This window comes from Staurois parvus, unplaced genomic scaffold (assembly GCF_062004578.1).
Source record: "Staurois parvus isolate SC_StPar_1 unplaced genomic scaffold, SC_StPar_1.0 ptg000299l, whole genome shotgun sequence".
Classification (NCBI taxonomy): domain Eukaryota; kingdom Metazoa; phylum Chordata; class Amphibia; order Anura; family Ranidae; genus Staurois; species Staurois parvus.
Window position 1 is genome coordinate 16,243,039 of NW_028318095.1, and position 26,136 is coordinate 16,269,174.

The 26,136-nt window shown below is 42.7% G+C and overlaps 2 protein-coding genes across 3 annotated transcripts in view; one reads left to right on the forward strand and one right to left on the reverse strand.

The window, feature by feature from the left end:
• Positions 1 to 26,136, reverse strand: part of CMSS1 (cms1 ribosomal small subunit homolog) — a 487,925-nt gene that overhangs the window by 418,314 nt on the left and 43,475 nt on the right. The window lies entirely within an intron of this gene.
• Positions 1 to 26,136, forward strand: part of FILIP1L (filamin A interacting protein 1 like) — a 414,625-nt gene that overhangs the window by 353,305 nt on the left and 35,184 nt on the right. The window lies entirely within an intron of this gene.

Genomic DNA, 26,136 nt, shown 5'->3' on the forward strand with positions numbered 1-26,136 from the left:
AGAATTATTCTGGGTGCTGAGTTTTCTGCCTCCTGATTGGCTGGTGGGGATGACGTGACTTCTGCGCATGGGAGTTGCTCTTTGTTGCACACTGGCACATGCACAGCTCAGTGGACAATGAAAAGAACATTGCGAACAGGCAGGTAAGTTTGTTTCATTGCAGAAAATACATAGGGTGGATTTACTCAATTCAAACAGACTGCAATTTCCAAGTGCAGTTGCAGTCATTTTCCCCAGTGTTTGGAAAATGTGGTGAAACTTCACTTTATAAAGAATACCCAATCAGGTGCAAAGAAAATAAAAATGACAGCATTTTTGCTTGCACATGGTTGGATGATGGAAATCAGCAAAGCTCTACAATATTCATTATGCTTTGGGGAAAATGAGTGCAACTGTCTATTTGCCTTTAGTAAATCCACGTCTCTTCTACAATAAAAAGCTGTCTGCTCACAATTTTTGTTAGTAAAGGTTTAGTTCCACTTCAACTACTGCATTTCCGAGAGGTTTTTTTTTGCTTTTCTGACAGATGGGCACCACAAAGTGCGACGGCAAGCATTTAGGCCTCATGCACACTGGAACATTCTTCTGTTGGCAGCAGAAAAAAGCTAAACGCAGCAAAAACGCGTGTAAATGTGGTACCACGTTTAGCGCTTAGACGTTTATTAATTTTAATGGCCATTGAAATGAATAAACGCCCAGTCGCTAAACGCAGGTTAGTGCTTAGGTGAGTTTTTGCCACATTTAGCATTTTTTGCCCAAATTGTTCCTCTCCTGCACCCGATTCTTCTGCATTCAGGAGAGGGACATTTCGCTGGCCCTAAACTCTGCTGCTGTTAAACTCTGATAAAAGTCTATATGTGCATGGACACAGACTTTTGTTTAGTTGAGTTTAGGGGACGTTCAGAGCAACAGTGTGCATGAGGCCTTAAAAGACAACTTTTAGGCCCTAAGAATCAGCAAACCTAAAACAAAAGTGCCATTTTATATGAAATAGCTGTACTCGTTGTTCTATGGATTCCTCTATGAGATTACAGAGAAGAAATTTAGCTGTGTGGTGGGAAATATCACTCCCTTCATTTCTGATTATCTTTCACACATTTTCATGCATTACAAGTTATTTCATATACTCCAGTTGGTAACCTGGTCCTTTAAATGTAAGAAGACAGACTTTTCAGAAGAGGCTCTGAGCTGGACTCATCCCATGGCAGACCAGAGCTACGAGTGACTCAAGTCTTCCGACCTGGCAGTAACAGACAGACTTCCCACTGTATAAACAGAAAACGTAACACCAGCAGAGCTTGAAAAAGACTGGCGATAAACTGCGTGAACGTACGAGTCTTCATGAGCACTGACAAGCATTCGGAGCATTACGTTAGACGAACATATTTTGAGAGTCTATTTTACAGGAGTTTTGAGGCTTTCTTTTCTTCAAACATGGTTTCCTGTGACAAGCTTTTCTAGATGGTACAAAGAGAAGTCAACCAGCAAATGTTGCATGCAGACAGGCAACAAAATCTATACAGGTTCACTATAGTGCACAAATTACACTGAGCTGCATGCTTTATTACCAGTGAGTGAATGTTTGCACCTCTTTGCACAGAAAGGTTACAGGGAATAGGAGTATCTGTCCTTGAAGACACTACAGAACACATTCATTTACACCAGTCAGCTCGCTAAGCAGAGAGAGCCTGTCAACGTGGCCATAGACACAGTAGAGGTGCTCAATAACTTCCATGTTTAGATTCCCAGCATTCCTTTCTATCCTGGGGTAATCAGACACAACTTGGAGCTACAGGGTCCCTTGGCAAAACTCAAATTGGAGCCCTTCAGAGTTCATAGAAAACCACCAACTGTTCTGTACAGCTCTGAACAGTCCTTAAGGCCCCTTTCACATGTTGCATTAGTATGTGATTAGACAGATGAAAAACAGACTGCAATGTATCCCTATTGGTGATCATGTAAAACAGGGCTTAAAATTTCGAGTCTAGACCTACTAGCCAGGCACAAAACTTACTCTCCACCAGTTACCCCACCCCACCTTGCCCAGGTCCGCCTCCAACCCCACCCCCTGCCCATCCCCCAACCCCGCTCCCAGTCCTGCCTCCAAACACGCCCTGTTAAAGCGTATGACATTACATTTTTCTTTAGAATGTGTTTTTGTGTTTTTTTTTCTTTTTTACTTTTTTAAATATTTAGGCCCCAAAGAGCAGCGCTAAAATGGCTTGGTTGTTTTTTTTTAACATTGTTGGTGTTGTTTTTTTTTTCTTACTCTTTTCGAAATAATTTTGCCCCCAGAGAGCAGCACAAAAAATGTAATTTACCTTAAGCTTGAAAGTGTAGGGATGTGCACCGTTGGCGGGTCTCTCCTTCACGTGTCCCCAACGTCGGTGTAGAGCGGGCCTCTCCTCGTATCCCCCAAGGTGGTGGAGAGCGGGCCGGACCTCGTGTCCCCCAAGGCGGTGGAGAGCAGGCCGGGCCTCGTGTCCCCCAAGGCGGTGGAGGGTGGAGAGAGGGCCTGGTGTCCCCCAAGGCGGTGGAGAGAGGGCCTGGTGTCCCCCAAGGCGGTGGAGAGAGGGCCTGGTGTCCCCCAAGGCGGTGGAGAGAGGGCCTGGTGTCCCCCAAGGCGGTGGAGAGAGGGCCTGGTGTCCCTCAAGGCGGTGGAGAGCGAGCCTCGTGTCCCCAAGGCGGTGGAGAGCAGGCCGGGCCTCGTGTCCCTCAAGGCGGTGGAGAGCAGGCCGGGCCTCGTGTCCCCCAAGGCGGTGGAGAGCAGGCCGGGCCTCGTGTCCCCCAAGGCGGTGGAGAGCAGGCCGGGCCTCGTGTCCCCCAAGGCGGTGGAGAGCAGGCCGGGCCTCGTGTCCCCCAAGGCGGTGGAGAGCAGGCCGGGCCTCGTGTCCCCCAAGGCGGTGGAGAGCAGGCCGGGCCTCGTGTCCCCCAAGGCGGTGGAGAGCAGGCCGGGCCTCGTGTCCCCCAAGGCGGTGGAGAGCAGGCCGGGCCTCGTGTCCCCCAAGGCGGTGGAGAGCAGGCCGGGCCTCGTGTCCCCCAAGGCGGTGGAGAGCAGGCCGGGCCTCGTGTCCCCCAAGGCGGTGGAGAGCAGGCCGGGCCTCGTGTCCCCCAAGGCGGTGGAGAGCAGGCCGGGCCTCGTGTCCCCCAAGGCGGTGGAGAGCAGGCCGAACCTCGTGTCCCCCAAGGCGGTGGAGAGCAGCCCGGGCCTCGTGTCCCCCAAGGCGGTGGAGAGCAGCCCGGGCCTCGTGTCCCCCAAGGCGGTGGAGAGCAGCCCGGGCCTCGTGTCCCCCAAGGCGGTGGAGAGCAGCCCGGGCCTCGTGTCCCCCAAGGCGGTGGAGAGCAGGCCGGGCCTCGTGTCCCCCAAGGCGGTGGAGAGCAGGCCGGGCCTCGTGTCCCCCAAGGCGGTGGAGAGCAGGCCGGGCCTCGTGTCCCCCAAGGCGGTGGAGAGCAGGCCGGGCCTCGTGTCCCCCAAGGCGGTGGAGAGCAGGCCGGGCCTCGTGTCCCCCAAGGCGGTGGAGAGCAGGCCGGGCCTCGTGTCCCCCAAGGCGGTGGAGAGCAGGCCGGGCCTCGTGTCCCCCAAGGCGGTGGAGAGCAGGCCGGGCCTCGTGTCCCCCAAGGCGGTGGAGAGCAGGCCGGGCCTCGTGTCCCCCAAGGCGGTGGAGAGCAGGCCAGGCCTCGTGTCCCCCAAGGCGGTGGAGAGAGGGCCTGGTGTCCCCCAAGGCGGTGGAGAACGAGCCTCGTGTCCCCCAAAACGGTGGAGAGCGGAAGTCGGAAATCGGAAGTCGGCTTCACAACGAGGCTTGGAGCGCAAGTGGACCGTAAATTGATTCCCAGGGCCTGGGGATCACATTGCAAGCCATCCGCTTCATCTGTGCTCACCACAAAAAGGGATTTCCCTTCGCTTTTGGCAAGCGGAAATTTCAATCCCTGATGTATAAGCAGGTATGCATCCATCTACATCTGGGTCCCTTCAGGTTTGTTAGGCTGAACAGAATAAGTTTGCACCCAGGTCCACTTTTTCAGACCGGAAGGATATGGGTGAATATAGGTGGTTGCATGTTCACCAAAATTAGGGGTCTCCAAACTTTCTAAACCAAGGGCAAGTTTACTGTTCTTCAAAATTTAGGGGGGCTAGACTGTGGCCAGTGGGAGAAGAAAATGCCCTGCCATCAGTTGGAGTTAACAATGTCCAATCATTGGTATTAGGGGGAGTAATAGTGCCACTTTATTGGTATTAAGGGAGTACTAGTGCTCCATCGTTGGTATCAATGGGAGTACTAGTGCCCCATTGTTGGCATCAATGGGAGGAGTAGTGCCCGATCATTGGTATTAGACGGAGTAATAGTGCTCCATCGTTGGTATCAATGGGAGTAGTGCATCATCCTTGATATCAATGGGAGTAAACAATGTCCCATCATTGGTATTAAAGGGAGTAATAGTGCCCCATCATTGGTATCAATGGGAGGAGTAATGCACTATCCTTGATATCAATGGGAGGAAAAGTGCCCCATCGTTGGTATCAATGGGAGGAATAGTGCCCTATCATTGGTATCAATGGGAGGAATAGTGCCCTATCATTGGTATCAATGGGAGGAATAGTGTCCCAATGTCGGTGTCAATGGCAGGAACTGTGCCCTACCATTGCTGACAGTGGGGGGGAATAATGCCCCAAGGGCTGAATAAAAGAAAGCAAAGGGCCACATCCGGACCCTGGGCTGCAGCACTCATAGGGATTACATGAGTCTCATTCGGCTTTCCTCCCAGAGATATCATATGTGAAATCCATTTCTGTTCTCATTTGACTCAGCAGGGGGATCAATGTATGGATTCCCTACTGAGAATTATTGGAGAGTAAGCATGTGAAATGGATCCGAATACATCATAAGCCTTGAAATATCAAATACTGCATAACATACTAGAAAAAGGCAAGGTGAATTGAAGAGAAAGGCTGTATAGAGCATCGTTGCTAATTAAGGTAGAGGAGATGTCAAGGTTTGGCCCTCTGGCCCACAAGTGTCCCATCACTCGCTGCAGTTATGCCTAGCTGTAATTCTTAGCTGCTGCGACACAATGACGAGAGTACCCAGCATGTGTGGAATGGCATTACTCTGTAGAGAGGAATTCTAGTCAGGGTTTCACAAACACTAACTATACCAAACTAGAACGACACTTTAGTAGTTTAATCACTTCTCTTAATATAGATTAATTTACCACTCAAGAGTCAGAGTAAAACTTAGAAGCCAGATTGCATTTTAGGCCCTGTCCTCAGATGTCAAAGTGGGGTGCTAGTTATACAGTCTTGATACCCAGGACTGGTGAGACTGAATGGCTTTATCCAGTAAACTCACAACCACACACCGTCTGTGCTCTGAACTTTGTTAAAATACACGTGGACTGTGCTGTCGGTTGCCCGTTCAGGGCAAAGTGAAAGGATATGTTAATAACTGACTATATCCATAGTGTCAAAGTCCTGCAAGTTTCAGACTAGGCAAATTACTGGGAGGATTAAACATAATCCAGCTCACCTGGTCCAACTTGGGACAAGTGACAGAGTACCAAAGCTGGAGCCTCCTTAAAAATCAGTTAATGATTAAATTATAGATCGAAAATTGGAACTTCCAAGGTTGCATTGTCTGGAATGATGCCAATGCCATGTGCACTACAGGATAAGATAGTGGTAGAAACTAAATAAATACATATTTAGTTTTATTGGTTATAAATCCAATAATTCTGTACAATCTTCTGATTTACACACATCTACCACAATGTACATATAGGCAGGTACCAAGTGTACTTCCCAATTCAGCTCCTTATATCAACCCTTTGCCTCCAGTCTTCTCAACTAATATTCAGCATCATCACCATGGTCCAATTAGCAGGGATGTGATCTAAGATGCAGTAAAGCAATTTTCTTGGCTGCGCAGTGCGGCTAAAGCATGTAAATCACAAGACTGGCTGGATATAACGGAAAATGCCTTGACAAGTAAAACAGTAAACATATGTGGTTCAACTGTGTATTAAGAGTTCTACTTTAAGCCCTGCCATAAGAGGGAAGGCTTTGGGTTCCCAGTTTATTGAGCCAGTTGGGGACTATGTGACTACAGTATGTCAGTCAGACAAGACAGCATATTAACCCCAACTTTATCCTGAATATACACAAACACATCATTGGAAACGAATGAAGAGTTTCCACCAAAGTAGGTCAAGGCGACTATTAAGCCAAGTAAAAAAAAAATGTATATTTGATGCTTCAATACTCCGGAGATGAAGTGTACCAGAAACAAGGGTGCAGCCAACCAGCTGAGAATCAGAACATCCCTCAAAGCTCTACCAGCTGCTCTTCAGATGGTCTGGCAAGGACTTTGCTAAGGAAAACACTTTCTACTTTGTACTTCCACAATTCCCATGTACAGGACTTTATCTGCTCAGTCTGAATTTATCAAAACATTCATTTAAACACAAACGGATAATAATAAATATAGCCATGTTGTGCACTTTTTCATGAAAATTCCTTGCAGTGTTCCCTTATAAGGCCTTTCTGCATTACAGCCGTGTATTGCAAGGCCCCATTACAACTTCTGACTCACAGCTTTGTCATGCGACAGCATCAGATGGAACACAATACAAGATGTGATAAGGCTTCTGAAACCTGCTCTTAGTTATTTTTTAGGACATAATGGAGGTTCTCATCTTTTCTAGAAGCCAGGTGTAATCTTAGGGGTCCTATGCGTATGTGTTAAGGGGCACTGTGATACACATAAACGCATGCGCAATACATCAAGTAGTATATTTGCTTTGCAATGCCATTCATTTTAAATGCCTTTCCCATGGCACATATACAGTGTAAAGAAACACACCTGCTTATAGCGCACCCCAACTCACAGATGTGAATGCGCTGTGTTGGCCAGCAATAGTGCAAGTGTGCTTTTTTTCTTGTGTTGATGATTTTTAAAGCAGACCGTGCAGTAAAATCCAAGGTTCACCTACCAGAGCAAATTGCTATATATTAGAAGGGCAAACGTGTACCCAAAGGAAGTCATAAGGTAGAAAAAGACTATATACCTGCCTTACCACTATCCTCTGCCTGTGGTGCCCAGGCATTACAATCCTCCTGGTGAGATCCTCGGAATGGTTAAAGATTCCCAATCTTGTGTGAAGATGCTTTTGCACTACGTTTGAGTGTCTTCTCATGAGATTTAGGGTATTCATCTTTCCCCAGGAATCTCTTTGGAATGATAGTGAAGTCAAACCCTGCAATGTAGACGATGAAGGAGGGGTTCAGCTGGGTTACTTTCTTTATTCGTCACTCCAGTGGGCTCCAGTGTTCTCCCCTTCTATCTGGCATTTAGGGTTGTGGACAGGCCCTCGGCGTTATCATATACAAGCAGGAATGCTTTAAAGTGGTTGTAAACCCTCACATATACCCAGTGAAATGACTGGTCTCAGGTGATAAACAGAAATGAAGCAAATCCTCCTGCATAAGTTGTATCTATTTATCTACAGCTGTCTGTCCCCTACATCCATTCAAAGTGCAGAATATATATACAGGATCTCTCAGCTTTGAAAATCAGGATAAGGGGAGCTGAAGTTACATCAGTGAGGAGAGCTCTGATAGCTGATTGGAGGGAGGGGACACACGCTCTTCACACAGCACACAGGAACAGAGCTGAGGGTGTTGGCGATCCCTTCCGTCACCTTTTTTCTCTTGGTGTCAGTAAAACTTGTCAGAAGCGATTCATGCTGATAACAAAGGGAGGAGGCAGCAAAGAGAAATGACACAGTGTACTGGATTGAGACACACTGTAGAGGGATATGCTTTGTTCATATTTCATGTCTAAGGTTTACAACCACTTTAGCCACTTGACAACCTGGCTATAGCCGAATGACAGCTACAGCGCGGTTGTCAAGTTCTGGGATGGCACCATATGATGTCTTCTCAGAACACGCCCCCAGCGCTGTCTGTGATGGCTGTGTCCTTCGGATACAGCTGATCACATGACCAGATAAAAGGAAAATCACAGCAGCCTTTTACCATGTGATCCAATGACACAGCTGATCACAAAGTAAATACAGTTGCCAGTTATCAGCAGCACTTTCCGAAAGTACTGCCAATAACCGGCAAGAGTCACAGAGGACATCTGCACTGATAAGGGCACTGATCATCAGTGCCGATAATCAGTGCAACCTTAAAGTTGCCCAGCAGTAGCGCCCATCAGTGCCACCCATTGGTGCCCCCAGTCAGTGCCCATCAGTTCCGCCTATCAGTACAGCATCATCAGTGCCTCCTCATCAATTTCCACCAGTGATGCCTCATCAGTGCGCATCAGTGCTGCCTATCAGTTTGGCCTCATCAATGCAAACTTTTTTTTCAAATGTTTTGCTCTTTTTTCGTTTATAGTGCAAAAAATAAAAAATCCAATGGCAATTAAATACCACCAAAAGAAAACTCTATCTGCGTAAAAAAAAAAAAGATAAAACTGTCATATAGGTACAGTGTTGCATGACTGCGCAATTGTCATTCAAAGTGCAACAGCACTGAAAGCTGAAAATTGGCCTGGGCAGGAAGGAGGTAAAAGTGCCACATAGACTAGTGGTTAAAGTGGAGGCTGGTAGGGGACTGGTCTTACCGATGGAAGGAGCCTGCCAGAACGAGAAATAAGGTTTACACCTCTGCCCTTAGACTTGACTATTTAACTCTTGCAGAGTGTGCGCATGTTGGAGGCAGCGCAATGGTATATTATTCTTGTGCCTTGAGTTGGGCTTTAAAACTTAATGAAGCTAAAGAAACAAAAAACAAAAAAAATCAGCACATACAGATTCCTTAAATCCTAATGTCAAGGGACATAAAATAAACGTTCACAAATTCCAATGTCATATAATGCAAAGTAAGTCCATATAGCACTAGGGCAAGCTCTTATAGCTGTAGAAGGCTCTGTGTGAAGATAAAGAAAGAAAAAAGCGCCTCTAAGTGCAGTATGTCAAAATATTTATTAGGGAGCAATGTAAAAGCACTCACATGGTGAAAAAGGTAAGAAAGCTCAGGAAAGTAAGGTAATGGCCGAGTCCTCGCTGCAATGCTAAGGGAAACTGTGGATGTCACAAGAAGCCGGCCGGCATGTGAAGTCACTGAAGATGGCTTCTGGAGTGCACCTTGGAGCACAACTTCAGCGTCAGCATGATGACGTGGGAGAAACTAGCATGTAAAGCAACGCGTTTCGGAGCATGCGATAAACCACTAGACGGCAGAAGCACGCTCCCTTCTCAAACTGAAATGGAGGATGTGGCCATGTGTGTATATATAAAGGCACATTATAGATTAAGGGCGCATGGCTTAACAATTACAGAAAAAATAGGGAAAAGACACATGAAAACATAATAAAGAATATATAAATATATATATATATATATATATATATATATATATATATATATATATCTTTAAAAAAAATAAAGAAATATAGTATAAAAATTATTCTTAAGAACAGTAATAATAACTCCCAATATATACATTTATATGCGTATTGGGATAGTATGTGTGAAATTAAATAAATGTGTATAGTTTGTGATAGATATAAAATATACAAAATATATATATCTATATCTATATCTGTCTATCTATCTCTACCAATACACAAAAGAAAAAGTGCATTCAACAATAGGAATGCACACATGCACTAATAAGTACTTGTGAACAAACGCATGTAAGTGACTATGGAAAGTAATTAATATCAATGGGGTGATGAATAAGAAATTATAAATAAAATAAAGGACATAAAAAGTGGCCAAAACCTGGAGACAATGTGTCAAGCGTGAAAATCCAATACGTTTCTTGAGAACACAATTTAGAGAAATGATTGGATTCAGAAAGGTGTTTAGGTATGGCTTCTATAATCCAAACTTTCATATCCAAACTTTCTAGGTATTTTGTAAAGAGGTTCCATCAGAAATCCACAACAGGTTGAAAAGTTTGGAATATATATATATATACATATATATACACATACACACACACACACATACATACATATATATATATACACACACACACACACACACACACACACACACACACACATACATATATATACGTACACACACACACACACACATAGCCAAACGATTCCCCATAACAGTTTGTGTCTCTGCCACGTTGGAATACAAAACGGTTTAATTTAAAAAGAATATACATTCTTTCAAAACAAATATTTTTTTTTTTTAGATATAAATGTCAATTAAATTAACTTGCCATAAATATTTTTTTTAACAAAGATTGTTTCATTTTAAAACCCTGTAGTTTGGAAGTATATGTATGTATATCTAAATGGGGGGTCAGCCATATTTGCTCTGTACATATGTAAAGTTCTGGTTCCTGCTTTGTAGTACTACACACCAGTTTTACTTTACTGCTTCTTCTCATAATGCAAGTCTATAAATCAGCAGACTCATTGAAAACCCTCACCTTGTGTGGCCGATCGTTTGTATTAATGGTGATTTGGCAGTCTTTGTAGCATATAACCTACAAATCACTATGCTTAATACAATACCAGAATTATGAAAGGGCCAGCATAACAAAAATGTGGAAGTCACACCAAAAATTACTTTAAAAAGTAAACATTGCAACACTGATTTATATCTCTTTGATTATGGATTATATTACCCCTCATTTGGTAATGGCTGCAGCAGTTGGAAGGAACTGGATATTTGCTCACAAGTAAAAACCATTTGAGAAGTATAGCAAGCAAGTATGCTATTCAATTTTCCAGCAACAACAAAGCTGAAATATTATTTTCAGGTGGACTTTACTAATAATCAGAAGGCATTTTTAATTGCTTGTAACTTGGATAGTTGAGGACCACTGGAAGATCACCAAAAGCTGTAATCAGGCTTGCAATATGAGTGCCTTCTTTGTAAACTGATGACTGAGAGGTAATTAGGTGGGCTTACAAAAGGGAAAGCGTTCATGGTGGGTCTCACCAGCGAGGTTATACTTACTAGTAAAACAAGAGCAGACAGGAGAGGGGGCAGTGTCATCAGGAGCCTTGCAGATTCTGAAAAGTGTTGTCACCCTCATGTTACACTCATGGTGGTTCACAAGAATACGTAGCAAATTCTTTGCCAATCAAAAAAATTAAAATGAATGTGTTACAGATGTGTATTTATAGTGGGTATAGATAAGAATCCCCCCCCCCATTTGGCTTCTCAATGGCTTTGTGCACCATTGAGAAGGTGATTAGTTACACGTGATTGAGTTTACAAGTCATTTTTAGGAAGGGGTGATCCTTTTTCCAACTCAGTGATTCTACTTTTGAACTTTTTTTCTGACGTGTTAGTGTTATAGCTTTCACTTGGATGTTATAAGTTGAGCAAATACAACTGGATAAAACAAAAAAACAGTGTCTGTCTTCATTTCAGGCTGTAAAGCAACAAAATGTGATTATTTTAAAGGTGATTCTTTTCTATACCCACAGCAGCTTCTTAGATAGAAATAGTATTTGAAAATGAACCCATAGCGTAAGCCAAAGAGCCTGTTCCCCTTTGAGGAGATTTCTCCTCACATCCTGTCTTGAGAGACATACAAAAGCAAGTCACACACATTTTTTTCAAAGCATGGGGCAATCCACCCTTAGTTTGTACTAGAACAGATGTCCTCATTGGAATATTTCTTCTCCCATCCCATGATAACTGTAACATTTTGAATTTCCCATCACTTTATGATTTGGCACATATACAGAGTAGGACTCTTCAGAAAGGAAAAAAAAAAAAACAAAAAACTAACAGGTACCAACTATCTATAGTATTTGGCTTTGGATACACTAAAGGCCTGTTTACACCAGCCCACATGGTACAACGTGTGTAGGCTCACGTGGGTTGTGTAAGGGCAGAAGGGTGATGCGATGTGTTTTTATAACCCATCAAACCTTTTTCTTTTTTTCTTCTTTTAACTTTATTAATGTGTCAGAAAAAGACATTTTATTCAAGTCGATGCACTGCGATGACATTCAATGAGTTGTGCTGCATTTTTAAGCAGTGCACTCCACAACACCTCAATGCAGTGTTAGTATAGATTTAGACATGCGTCTAAACCCACTGCTCCTAACCAGGGGCGTATTTACCACAAGGCAAACAAGGCATTTGCCTAGGGCGGCATTTTTTCAAGGGGGCAGCAGCATTTTTGAGGGGGGCAGCGCCGCCCCCCCCTCCGAAAGAAGGGATGGAAGAAAGGACACATGCAGCATGGGGACCAGGTGGGATCTGAGAGAGGCTGCGGGCTGCTTGATGGAGTATGCAGAGCCTGACTCTTGTTCCCAGGATGTCCGGAACTGTGAAGGTGAGTGTCCTCTCTCTCGCTGGGGTGGGGGGGGGGTTGTGAGTGTATGAGGGGCGGTGGTAGTGGAAGGCTCTCTCAGGTGGGGGGTGGGGTGTTGTTGGTCAATATCAGGCTCTTATTGTGGGGGAGAGGGGTGTTTGTCCGTGTCAGGGCCTCTCCGTAATGGGGGATTTTTGTGTTGCCTAGGGCAGCATGAAACCTAAACCCACCACTGCACCTAACTGCAGGTAATCACTGGCTGTGCAAGCAGTCATGGATAGCTTCAGCTACTGTCAGCATGTCATTGTTTTGTCTAGGCTGAGCAGCCGCAGCTATTTACGACTGTTCACAGAGCCAGAAATTACCTGCTGGGATCATGGCTGGACACACAGAGTATGTCCAGCCAGGATCATCTGTCCCTAACCATTGTCCGGTAATCGCTGGCTGTGCAAATGGTCATGGATAGCTGTGGCTGCTGTCAGCCTGTTATTTTGAGCAGCCTCAGCTCTTCGCACACGCCTGTCATTCCAGCAGCAGAAATCCACAGGGTGTGCTACTCACCAATGTGAATGTAGCCTTATGCAGATCAATGTGGCTCTACAGATATAGGGGGGAATTCAATAAAGCCTCTGTGCAGGTTTTCTAGCATCAATTCCTCTGGTTAACATATAACTCCAAATTCATGAAGCATTTGTAACACTATTGGTTCTGACAGTGACAGTGCACCAAATTCGGGTAGTTCTGAAATGAGCCACTTTTACATTGTGGCACGCTATAATTCAAAATAAAATACGGACAGATCGTATCTTACGGAAGCAGAGCTAATTAAGACCAACTCTCTTTAGGCATACAGAGAGAGACCCTGGTGCAGACAAATTATGCGACATTAATTTTGCGCATGCTGCAACACTTTTAGAGCTCATGAGAGAGACTTTCACAAAATCTATGAATGCCAGAGATAGAGTGAACGAGCCTAAAGTGCCTAAAGTGCTCTGGTGTGAAGTTGATAGGTCCCTATTAAATCAATATACAGATAGATCCTCCTGTACTCTGTACAGTACTAAAGTATGTCCAGAGTACTGCAGCAAATGAGGGAGTTTAGTATCTGATGAGTGACACTATCGCTAAGTGCGTGGTGTTGAAATAAAGTGCCTCCAGATCTAAAGGCTGGTCTGTATAAAGAGAGAACACACACCATGCCGAATACTGGGCCACAGACAATGATGAAATGCAGGTGCTGTAATGGCTAATGTAGAGCTGCGTGCCACATGTGGGGAATAATGACATTACATCACCAAAACACAATCTGGATGACACCATCAAAGTATGATCAGATTATCTGGCCTGCTCTCAAAATCCAGCGTACCAGGAAATCACCATCTGGTTTGCAGATAAGCCGCTGGGGGAGACTGTGACTAAAGAATAACTTCTATTTAAGGAATAAAAGTGAATCTATTAGTAAGCCTATAACACTCTCTGCAACAAAGTTCAAGTCCTAAACACATACAGTCAGGTCCATAAATATTGGGACATCAACACAATTCTAACATTTTTGGCTCTATACACCACCACAATGGCTTTGAAATAAAACAAACAAGATGTGCTTTAACTGCAGACTGTCAGCTTTAATTTGAGGGTATTTACATCCAAATCAGGTGAACGGTGTAGGAATTACAACAGTTTGCATATGTGCCTCCCACTTGTTAAGGGACCAAAAGTAATGGGACAGAATAATAATCATAAATCAAACTTTCACTTTTTAATACTTGGTTGCAAATCCTTTGCAGTCAATTACAGCCTGAAGTCTGGAACGCATAGAAATCACCAGACGCTGGGTTTCATCCCTGGTGATGCTCTGCCAGTCCTCTACTGCAACTGTCTTCAGTTCCTGCTTGTTCTTGGGGCATTTTCCCTTCAGTTTTGTCTTCAGCAAGTGAAATGCATGCTCAGTCGGATTCAGGTCAGGTGATTGACTTGGCCATTGCATAACATTGCACTTCTTTCCCTTACAAAACTCTTTGGTTGCTTTTGCAGTGTGCTTGGGTCATTGTCCATCTGCACTGTGAAGCGGCATCCAATGAGTTCTGAAGCATTTGGCTGAATATGAGCAGATAATATTTCCCGAAACACTTCAGAATTCATCCTGCTGCTTTTGTCAGCAGTCACATCATCAATAAATACAAGAGAACCAGTTCCATTGGCAGCCATACATGCCCACGCCATGACACTACCACCACCATGCTTCACTGATGAGGTGGTATGCTTAGGATCATGAGCAGTTCCTTTCCTTCTCCATACTCTTCTCTTCCCATCACTCTGGTACAAGTTGATCTCGGTCTCATCTGTCCATAGGATGTTGTTCCAGAACTGTGAAGGCTTTTTTAGATGTCGTTTGGCAAACTCTAATCTGGCCTTCCTGTTTTTGAGGCTCACCAATGGTTTACATCTTGTGGTGAACCCTCTGTATTCACTCTGGTGAAGTCTTCTCTTGATTGTTGACTTTGCCACACATACACCTACCTCCTGGAGAGCATTCTTGATCTGGCCAACTGTTGTGAAGGGTGATTTCTTCACCAGGGAAAGAATTCTTCGGTCATCCACCACCGTTGTTTTCCGGGGTCTTCCGGGTCTTTTGGTGTTGCTGAGCTCACCGGTGCGTTCCTTCTTTTTAAGAATGTTCCAAACAGTTGTTTTGGCCACGCTTAATGTTTTTACTATCTCTGTGATGGGTTTGTTTTGTTTTTTCAGCCTAATGATGGCTTGCTTCACTGATAGTGACAGCTCTTTGGATCTCATCTTGAGAGTTGACAGCAACAGATTCCAAATGCAAATAGCACACTTGAAATGAACTCTGGACCTTTTATCTGCTCATTGTAATTGGGATAATGAGGGAATAACACACACCTGGCCATGGAACAGCTGAGAAGCCAATTGTCCCATTACTTTTGGCCCTTAACAAGTGGGAGGCACATATGCAAACTGTTGTAATTCCTACACCGTTCACCTGATTTGGATGTAAATACCCTCAAATTAAAGCTGACAGTCTGCAGTTAAAGCACATCTTGTTCGTTTTATTTCAAATCCATTGTGGTGGTGTATAGAGCCAAAAATGTTAGAATTGTGCCGATGTCCCAATATTTATGGACCTGACTGTATACTACTACTACTACTACTACTACTACTACTAAAACAGTACCAAGTAACTCTGCATGCAAGTTTTTCTAATTTAAATAATGATGCTTTTGTCACTTTTTTCAGCCATACAGGTTAACCTCTCTCTCCCTCCAATAGACAAGACACAATAGTCCATTCTGTACGCACAACGGGAAGTTGGACAGTGAATGGGCAAAAAAATGTCTACCCAAGAATGACTAGGGAGATATCTGTCTATCCTCAGATCCATCACAACTCCATTAGGACCTCTGTGTACTCGAAGGTTCAGGTGAAAGTTATATGTGGAGCCCATGTGATAAAAATACATTTCTCTTTTATCCATAAATAACATCCTGACACCCAAAAAAGGTGGAAATGTCTTTTAATGGATGTGTTAATAACAAGATCCTGTCTCTGCAGCCTACTCCATTGCAAACCCAAAACCAAAAATGTAATATATTGCAGCTTACCAATCATTAGATGTGCTGGCTGCACTAGTTTTCTTTTTATAGGCTTCTGTTTTCACCTGTGACCTGGCCAGTAACACACCTCCTGTATTAGAGTTCCCCCACTCTGGGTGAAGGAGCACAGGGGGCACAGGAGAGAGCAGCATTGTCAGTCTGTGGGGGGGGGGCTGTCCAGTGTTAAATGTACTAGCATATTTAAATACACTAACAAATTAAAGCCAAACTCTAACTAATACTTTATAATCAGTTACAGTAGTGTTTTTTCCTTTTGGGATAAAGCTTTTCCTGTATTACTCCAACAATGTGTAATGTGTAATAATGCACCAATGAGAAAGGGGCACAGAGTGTCTAGGATGATTTGATTTCTACTGAATGTGAAGATCAGAATCCCCCTTCAGCAGAAATCATATGACCAAATGCCTAGGTCCATTTGTCTGCTATTAAAGTGTCCGTTCTGTTTACACCTGTGATCCTGCCAGTAATACTTGTCTTGTTCTAGGACAGGAACTGTATCTATGGAGAAGCAGCATTGTCAACCTAGTCTGCTCACTCCTGATTTGAACAACAGAACACCCCCACCTCTCCCCATTTCCATACCGTGTGTGTGTGTGTGTGTGGGGGGGGGGGGGGGGGGGTTCTGTGGCCCACAGATGTAAACTTAGCAAAGCTGACAACACTGCTTGAGATTTTAGTGTCCTGGATATTTATTTGCACTTAACAAACAAATATAACAAAATACTTTTTAATAGTATATCCAGAAGAGAGAGGGATGGGGGGTAAACAGAAGATGTTCATTGTTAGGATTTACATACACTGTAGCCTCCCTAGCGGTCTGATTATGTAAGTATTTCTGTGCTCAAAGCGGTACATTTTTTGCATGGAAATATGTTGTTTTTTTACTGTAGGCTGTAATTTTTAGGAATAACTCACTGAAATCAGTCTGAACAAGAGTCTAGTAAAAATTTGAAACCCAAAATCATAAATTATAATTTAATAATCATAAAAAAAAAATAATATAATAATAATATAATAAATTTAATTCAATAATATAATCAATCCAAAAACATTGAAATTTGAAATAGTGCCAAGTTCGCACATCGCTGAGCAAAGTCGCAAAATCGTTTTCAGTGTCTGATGACAAATTTCCCCACGAATCATTATCACTCAATTCTGCAAGTGGTTCTGATTTACTATCACTGTTCTCTAGCTGGTCTAAAACCGCTTTTGACCTAAAGGGCCGCTTTTTGGATGCCATGGACATTTCTCAGTTTCCTGGCAGAAAGAACTGTAAAAATGCAGGCAGGGCACAGGACAAAGCACTAGGGACACAATGTATGTGAAAATTCTTTGATACAGTAATGTTATACTATGTGATTTTAGTGTATTTAGTGAATATCACTTTTTCACATTTTTAAATTTCCCGCCGTTCCATCCCCGTACGTCCTGACATCGCAGGGAACGGAACCCAGAAGACAGACGCCGGAGGACTTTGCCGGGGACACTGCAGGAGGGACATCACGGGAGCGAAGGACAAGGTAAGTGCAGAAGAGATCCCGGAGCAGCACTGCAGGGTATTCCCGAGTGTAGCTCGGGGTTACCGCTTGTGGTGCTGAAACTTTACCTCGAGCTACAATCGGGAATACCTCCAGGGAGGTTAAAGTGGAACTGTGCTGTTGTGTGTCCCCAGAGCCCTTGCTATATTGTTCAATTGTATATATAGTATATTTGCATAAAATGCATGGTTAGGGCAGATTTACCTGCTCTAGTGCCCCTCTGCAACATCTGCACTACCCACTGTTGCTGTGTCGCTACCATCTTCTCCTAGGCTTCTGTCTTCAGCCATTGGTCATCCACAGATGACATCACTCATCATCCTGACACTCAGCTCCACTATGCACTGCAGTGCGCATGCGCAATGGCCAGGGGCGGACTGAAAACTCATGGGGCCCCCGGGCAATAGGGGATTATGGGGCCCCTGTGTCCTTGCCCAAACTCAAAAAAGCCTATGAAAAAGGTACCAGGGGCATCTCATGGGGCCCCCTACTGACCCCGGGCCCTCGGGCAGTGCCCGTGTTTCCAAATGGTCAGTCCGCCCCTGGCAGTGGCCAATATCCAATTAACAGAAACAGGTTAGTAGGAATGTAAAATGTTTTATGGCAAGAGAAACATACACAGACATACACAACCAGCTAAAAAATGTCGCTTTAAGCAGAAATTTACATTTGTTACAAATTGTTATTTATCATGAACAGCTGATGATAAGCAGAGCTTATGATTTAAAAAAAAAAGAAAAAAAACTGTAAGGCAATGCTTGCTGAGACACTGCTTCTCATCATACCCCTGGGGTAACGTGACCTATACTGTACGTATTATGCTACAGCAATACCTATATAACGTCATTCCCTGAGGTGATGGGAAAAGTGACAGCTGCCACATGCAGCATGTAAATCGCGGTATAAATCAGAGGGTGAATCACCCTGACAGATCTTCATCTGGTGATAAATACAAGCACCTGCCCTTGTGTGATGTGAACAGGCTGCCTGACAGCTGGAATCTCCGCTGTACTACAATAATATACATTACCCCAGCCGTGAGATCATTTTCCTGAAATTCCTGCAGTTAAAGGAATTTACAATTAAACATTTTAGAGTTACAAAAGGAAAATGGCTTACCCAAGTTTCTTTACCATTTGTGCGCTGTATGCTAGGTACAGAAAATTCTCAGGAGTCTTGGAGTCAGCACGTCTAAAAAGTTTTAGCTTGTGTCTAAACTTTAGGAGTTTTTACATTTCCCTTTCCTGTGGAAGCACTTAGTTTTTCTTAAAAAAGAATTCCAGGGCAAAAATTGTATTTTCTCATGCAGTGGGGCTGTACCCACACTGCATGGGTTAACTGCTCGTTTTTGTCTAGGAGTTAAGTGAGATATACTTACCTAATCCGACGATACTTTTGAGCGCAATATCAGTCCCCGCCACTCCTGCCCCTCTGCACATTAGTGGTCTTGTGAATAGGATGTTCCTGACGTCATTACGCCTATAGACCAGCTCTGGACATGAGGATTGCAGGAACAGTCCACCACTGGACATGGGGGAGTGCAATTTTCCAGGGGATCGGAGGATGGGGTAAGTATAGCTTTTCCCTGAGCCTCTAGACAAAACGAGCAGTTAACCCATGCAATGTGGGCACAAGAGCACTGCATGGGAAAGTGAAAACTTTGACTTAAGTTCTGCTTTAAAACAGCTGTCTAGAGAGAAAATGTTATTTAAAAAAATAAAATGAAGCAAGTGACCCAACTATAATGTTGTGGAACACCTTCATGCTCTTTTCCTCGTTATATTGTTGAGAAATGCCGCCTGATAACAATCGTAGAGATAGCATTACAGTGCTGGTAACTACTCTTCTTGCCTAGCCTGGTGGTGTTTGCAGGGCCAACCATCTATAGTCAGCTTATGTGACGTAACCCATCAGATGACTTCTTCGGCACTGCTGGAACAGGTAGCTGGTGAATGTGAAGAATTTTCAAAAATAAACAAAGAGGCGGTTGGTGCACAAAAAGCTACTTGCCCACAGATGATAATTAAAGGGCCTAAGTTTTGCACATGCAGATCAAAGCAACAGATACATTTTAAAGCCAACCCCTGCAGTAGCTTATACTTCCCTTTGCTTCCCCTACTCCAATGGCACCATAAGTAATGAGAAGAAGCCACTTGGCTAGTACTGTCTTGTGGGAGGAAAGCAAGGTAGGTGGGAGAGTTAAGGTGAGCATTAAACCTATCATAAGAGATATTTGGTGTTTGCCACTGGGACCTCCTAATAATGCATTTGAGCCTCTGACCTAGAAAAAGTATGTAAATCAGGAACGTCAAAGTCGTCCTTAGCAGCATACATTTTCAGGCTAGTACTGAAGGAAGAAAATGGACAGTGCGAAAGTCAGGTAACAAAGGAAAGATCAGCAAAGGCAGACTCAGTGTTTTTCTCATGATAGTTTTCTATTAAAGTGGTTGTAAATCTATGAAATAAAAAATTAACAAAGAATATCCCTCTATAGTATGTACTGCCTTAATCCAAAGCACAAACTGTGATTTCTGTCTGCTGTAATTCCACTGCTATCTGCATGAGTTGCTTCTAAGAGTGTATGCCAACACCAGACAATCCCAGAAGATGGCCCCCACCAGCACACGGCAGGTGATTGACAGCCACAGCTGTGAATCTTTCCTTATGAGGTTGTGTAGACAGTGGGTGTGTCCCATCCCTCCACTCAGGTCTCAAATTACACTCAGCTCTCATCTCTGTGCTGTGCAGTGTGTGATGCCAGAGGCTGTAGTGGAGAGAAGGGTGCACACAAGGCTGCATCTTATGTAGGAGGATTTGTGTCATCTCTGTGTATCACCTGAGGCTAGTCACTTCACTGGGTATATGTCAAGGTTTTCAACCACTTTATGTATTAAGCAATACAGAAGATTGGCAAGAATGAGATTAACCCCTAGTTGATCACTGCCTCATTTGCAAAACACTGAATTTAAAGTGTTACAAATGATAAACAGTAAACATCATATTTATTATGTGTTACTTATATGTACTTAAAGTAAATAACTCATGAGAGAAATATGGGTTCTTCCATTACTAAACGCAACTTAAGTTGAATACTTTCTAAGTAACTGACCCAGAACAAGTATGCAGATCAGAAAAGACAGAAGCTATTAGTATCCTTGTGCCAGGTCACCATTTCAGAGTATTGATAGAAGAGAATCAGTATGGCAACCACGCAACGCAACTTCACAAAGAAGCATGTATTGTAAATGGATCAGGTTTGGATCTCATGGCTGGTAGTCCCATGAAGATTCACAAAAAGCAATGACTGCTATGATTGCTCCATGTGACTGCTAGTGCTGGCAGCCTCTGTACAGCTGGACACACATGAATCAAAATTTGGCCGGTTCAACAGTAACCAGACAAATTTTTTATCCACGTATGGCCATTCCCATTCACGAGAAGTCGACCTACCATTCAACTTCTCATGAACATAACTGCTGGGAAATTTCAGCTCAATCAGAACCGTGGACAATAGGCTGCAATTCTGATCAGTGTACCCTGACAGTTGGGAGTCGGGAAAGTCTCCCTGCTGTCATTATACAAAGACACAGCAGGATGGGTGTATGGGCAGCTTGAGCTCTCCTCTTACCTCCTCCATTGAGTTAACAGTATAGATCACCAGAGCCAAAAAAAAAAAGTGCTTGGGGGATTACTGCTTGATGGGAGTGCCTCGATGAGGGTTATATTAAAATTGCATATCCAACACCCTCTGAAACGTCTGAATTTTCTAAGACTATTCATATACTCTTTTTTTGTAGGGGTAGGATTAGGATACACTTAATTAACAGAGACAAGATACAACATGATTTCTGCACAGTGATAAAATAACACGTTTGTTACTTTTACTGTCAGATCCGTTTCTTTCCTTCAGCCACTTGCCCTCCAGAAGATTTACCCCCCTTCCTGGCCATTTTTTGCAATACGGCGCTTCGTTACTATAACTGACATTTTTTCCCACAAATAGAGCTTTCTTTCAGTGGATCACCTCTGCAGTTTTTATTTTTTGCGCTATAAACAAAAAAGACTGACAATTTTGAAAACAAACAATATTTTTGACTTTTTGCTATAAAACATATCCAATAAAATTTTTTTTACAAATCTAATATCCTCATAAATTTAGGACAAAAATATTCTGCTACATGACTTTGCTAAATAAAAATCCCAATACGTGCAAATTAATTGGTTTACATGAAAGTTACAGCATCTACAAATGGCGGTACATATACTGGAATTTACATATTACATTTTTTTATACTAGTAATGGCAGCGCTCAGCGCCGTCAGGGGTATGGACATTTTTTTTAAAACTACTTGTCCAGGGACTAAATCAGTGCCCCAATCTACTTATCCCTCATGACAATCTTCTTGTCCAAATAAAAAAAAATAAATAAATTTGAACCAAAACCGTATTTAAATCTGAGGTGCTTGTAAAATCAAAAAGGGACTTTATGGCGATTCAACCGTGTAATAATTTTAACATTGTGCTGTTTACCTCCTCATCCCCTCCCTGCCTGTCTCCAGCACTGCACCCAAGGACTAGCAGGAAGGGGAGACACCTTGCAGTGTAATGAGCACCGATTGGGTGCTTGTCAGGAAAGGGAGGGAAGTGTCCGGCTTATCCTTTATCCCTTTCGCTGCCAGATATTTTTGCGGGTTTTTTTAGCACGTTTAAAAAAAATCATTTTAGGCCTGAAGATTACACAAAACCCCCAAACATTATCTATTTTCTGAAAGCAGAGACCCTAGAGAATAACATAGCAGTAGTTCCAATTTTTTATGTCGCATGATATTACCGCAAAATTTCAGTAAAAATACAAGTTAATTTTAGGGCACAAAAAAAGCAATAAATTACACTTTTTTTGTAAAATAGACGAGGTTGCACCGAGTAAATAGATACCCAACACATCAAATCTTAAATTTGTGCACACTTATGAAATGGCGACGAACTTTAGTACCCCATATTTTCTATAGGTGACACTTTTAAAGCCCCTTATAGGTCATCAATATAGTGTTTTTTTGGAAGGGGGGATGTTATGTGCTTGGATGTATCTTTGATGTTTTACAATTAAAAAAAAAATTTTTTTCATCACATAGGGGACAAAGTGAGTCCGGGAGACAGTGGGCGGTTCACACGGGGGGGGAACAGAGGCTGGCACTGTGTGGAGGCAATTGGCGGCAGCGCTGCCTCCCGAATGCTTCCACCTGACAGGTGAGCCCTGCTGCTTGCCCACAGCAGGGCTGAAGTATAACAAAAGCTACCTGCCCGGTGCTCAGAACTACATTTCATGGGCATCGGGCAGTATGAATTGAACATCCCTGGTCTCATAGCGGGACTGCGGTAACTGATTAACTGCCACTGACATCTCCAGTGACACTAATACAGGGATCATTGCTAATAAAAAGCACTGACACTGGGCAGGAAGGGGTTAACATCTGGGGCGATCAAAGGGTTAACTGTGTGCTATGTGTGTGTTTTACTGTGTGCACTGTGTTGTGTTTTATTAGGGAGACATGCTGAGAGGTCTCTCCCCTGTCAGTTTTCCCAGGTGATTGCCGAGTGCCAGCTGGGAATTTCTAGCCACCAATAGCGGCGCAGGTAGGCGGTGCGCACCAACTACCCGGAAATGCAAATCACGCATATATACGTGCTTTTGCGCAGCCCTGCCGCCCTGTAGCAGTACTTCTGCTAACGGGCGGAGGGCAAGCGATTAAGCAAGCGGTTACTCTAAGGAAATAAATGGTGGCTCTATACAGAACATATTTCTAGAAGATCGTTTTTCTATAGTAATCAAAAATACAATCAGAAAATTTTAAACATCATTAGATGTACCATACACTTAATCATATTGAATGATCTAATTTCCTCCAGAGCAATCAAAATAATTTTGGTTTTGCTGGAAATCAATCAATGAGCATGTGCCTTTTTGAGAATGCACAGATCCAATCATATTTTCTGATTATGTGAACATTCGTGTGATCAGATTGTTATGTTTGGTAATGCCATCATTGGGATTATGTATACAGCAGTGAATGTGACTTTCACCAAACATTCTCTGGTGGTCAATCACTGTCATTTAAAACGCATGGACCTGGTAGATTCACCTGCTCAATGTCAGATGCACTGCTATATGAATATATCCCTTACTGAATGGCTCATTTCTGATTATGAATCCATGTGTTAGTATGTGTGAACCAAGGAGTTCCAACAAATCCAGAATTCCAGGATATAGGACAGGCTTTATTTGTATTTATGAGATCATTCTGAGTGGGGAATCTATTATTATGGATTCCAAATGTACATGACCATCTACAGCTAGTTAACCATGTAAAGCATGAGGAGAACTGCCATGTCTATGGCCTTTTGGCTTTAAAGAATATGTAAACCCAACATTTCATATTGCTGATGTAAGTCTGCTGTACCATGTACTTGTATGAAAGTATTCTGTTCTCTTTGCATTGCATCCTTTGTGTGAAATCCCTGGTGTTCCTGCCAGTCCCTCTGCTTTCCTATAAAAAACTGACCACACTACACAACAGAAGGCATGTGATCACTTATAAAAAATGGGATAAATTTATATTTTTTTTTATATCTATACATACACGTTTTTCCTCTCATTTTTAACTGAATGGATTTACATGTAGTTTAAAAGAACTACAAGCAAACTGGTGCTATACTGGGACTCATATACTGAATGTGGCAGATGTATGAAAGACAGAATTTCTTTTCTTTTGTATATAAAGATTACCAATGTGTTGATAGCATATAAATACCATAAAGACAGAAGAAAATAAAATTTCCAACACCAGTAACACTGACATTGAGTACAAGTTCTGTAGGGCTATATTTATCAAAGCCATCGGTGGAAGGGATAAAAAGGGCAGCACCAAAAGAGAACATACACAGTTTGGGGTTTTGGCTGTGTGGGTATATCCAGCAAGAGAATACAAATGGAGGGATGCAAGCTGCAGAGAGTAGTTGTAAGACACTCTGTAACCCACATATGCCATTCTGTGTGGGCTCTTGATTGGTGGAATGTACTATCCATTGCTGCCTCTTTAATGGGGTCAAGATGCTGGCTTACAATATCTTGTTATTGGTCGCATTATATGGATGGTAATAACAGGGTTTGAGCCTATACAAAATGAATCATCATTCAAATGTGACTAGGGCGGCATGCACTCTGTATAAAGTCCTGAGCTCTTTTCACAACGTTCTATGCATCCTCCTTATAGAGTTGCCTCTGATTTGTTACATAGTTCCTAGGATTTGTCAAGCACTCTAGCTATAGGCATAATACGTACATTACTGCAGGATGTTGAAAATCAATCAAGGGGCCCAATAGAACCCAAGAAGCTAGAGCACATGGACTTCCACTGTTGTCAATAGCATTAAAAAGATAGGTGAGCTCTATCAGTTTAATAAAGGGCATACATTTTTATTGGGATTGCTCTAGCACTGATCATAGGTGCCAGTAATACCAGTTGTAGGCTCTTACATTAATTCTCGATTTTTAAAAAGAAAAGCTGGTCATAGAAATTTAGATAAAAGCACGATTGTTCTCATTTCAAGCATCTTCAGGCAGTTTTTGCTGTTCAAAAGTCCAAACATGCGTATTATAGACAGACTGAGGCCAACTTAGCAAAAATTGATGTAAGGAAAAGCAGTTCAACATATAAATATTTTTTAAATCTAGGGTTAAAAAGGAAATTGGGATGGCTGAAACTAAGGTATTACCGGCCAAAGATTTCCGCTCTTGTATGCTGTTTTCCTATGTATTCAGTATAAAAACTGTAATAGCTTGATTAATAAGCAGAGCCTCATTTTCCACAGCTTCTTTACCTTTACCACAAATGCACCATGTATTTGTCCAGTGTAATGATCCTTGAGATCATATAATGGTTTCTATTCATAATGTAAGGACATGTTTCATTCAGAATCAACATTATATCTGACATTTAAGCACTTGGAGTTAAAGTTCTTTGACATAAAGGATGCAATTTTGTGCGCAGACTAAGAATCTGCTATAAAACAGTGACATTAAAGATACCTACAGAAGTTTTGATAACTGGAAGAATTTCCACATAAGAATATAAGATGTCAAGCTACAATTAATTGCCTTAGATCCAGGTAGACTTCAGACTGTATATTTTAAATTCTATCCACTAAATCAGTACTTAGCATTGTATAATGGGAAACCTGGCAATATTTATTTTGTAATTTTTCACCAACTTGTTCAATATCTTAATGCTATTCAATAAAATATATTGCAAAAGAAACAAACAAGGAAACAAATGGTAACAAAAGACTAAAAGTCTACCCATATGGCCAGTTTTAGTTAATACATTAGTACATACTGATGCATAATGACACTATAATGATTATTTCTAAATATGGAGATAAAAATATTGCCTACATCATGCTATGGGAAGCTAGTCCCTGTTATTGCACCCTTGGCTTCATAAATTTTACTATTAGGGGTGTGAGGCCGAGACTGGTCACTCGCCAACTACTCTGAAGTGGAGTCATTACTAAGCAATGTCCACTACCATGGTTACCTAAAGAAATTAGAACAGAGAATATAAATGCCAGTATCCAGCAAAATGTATTAGAGGTC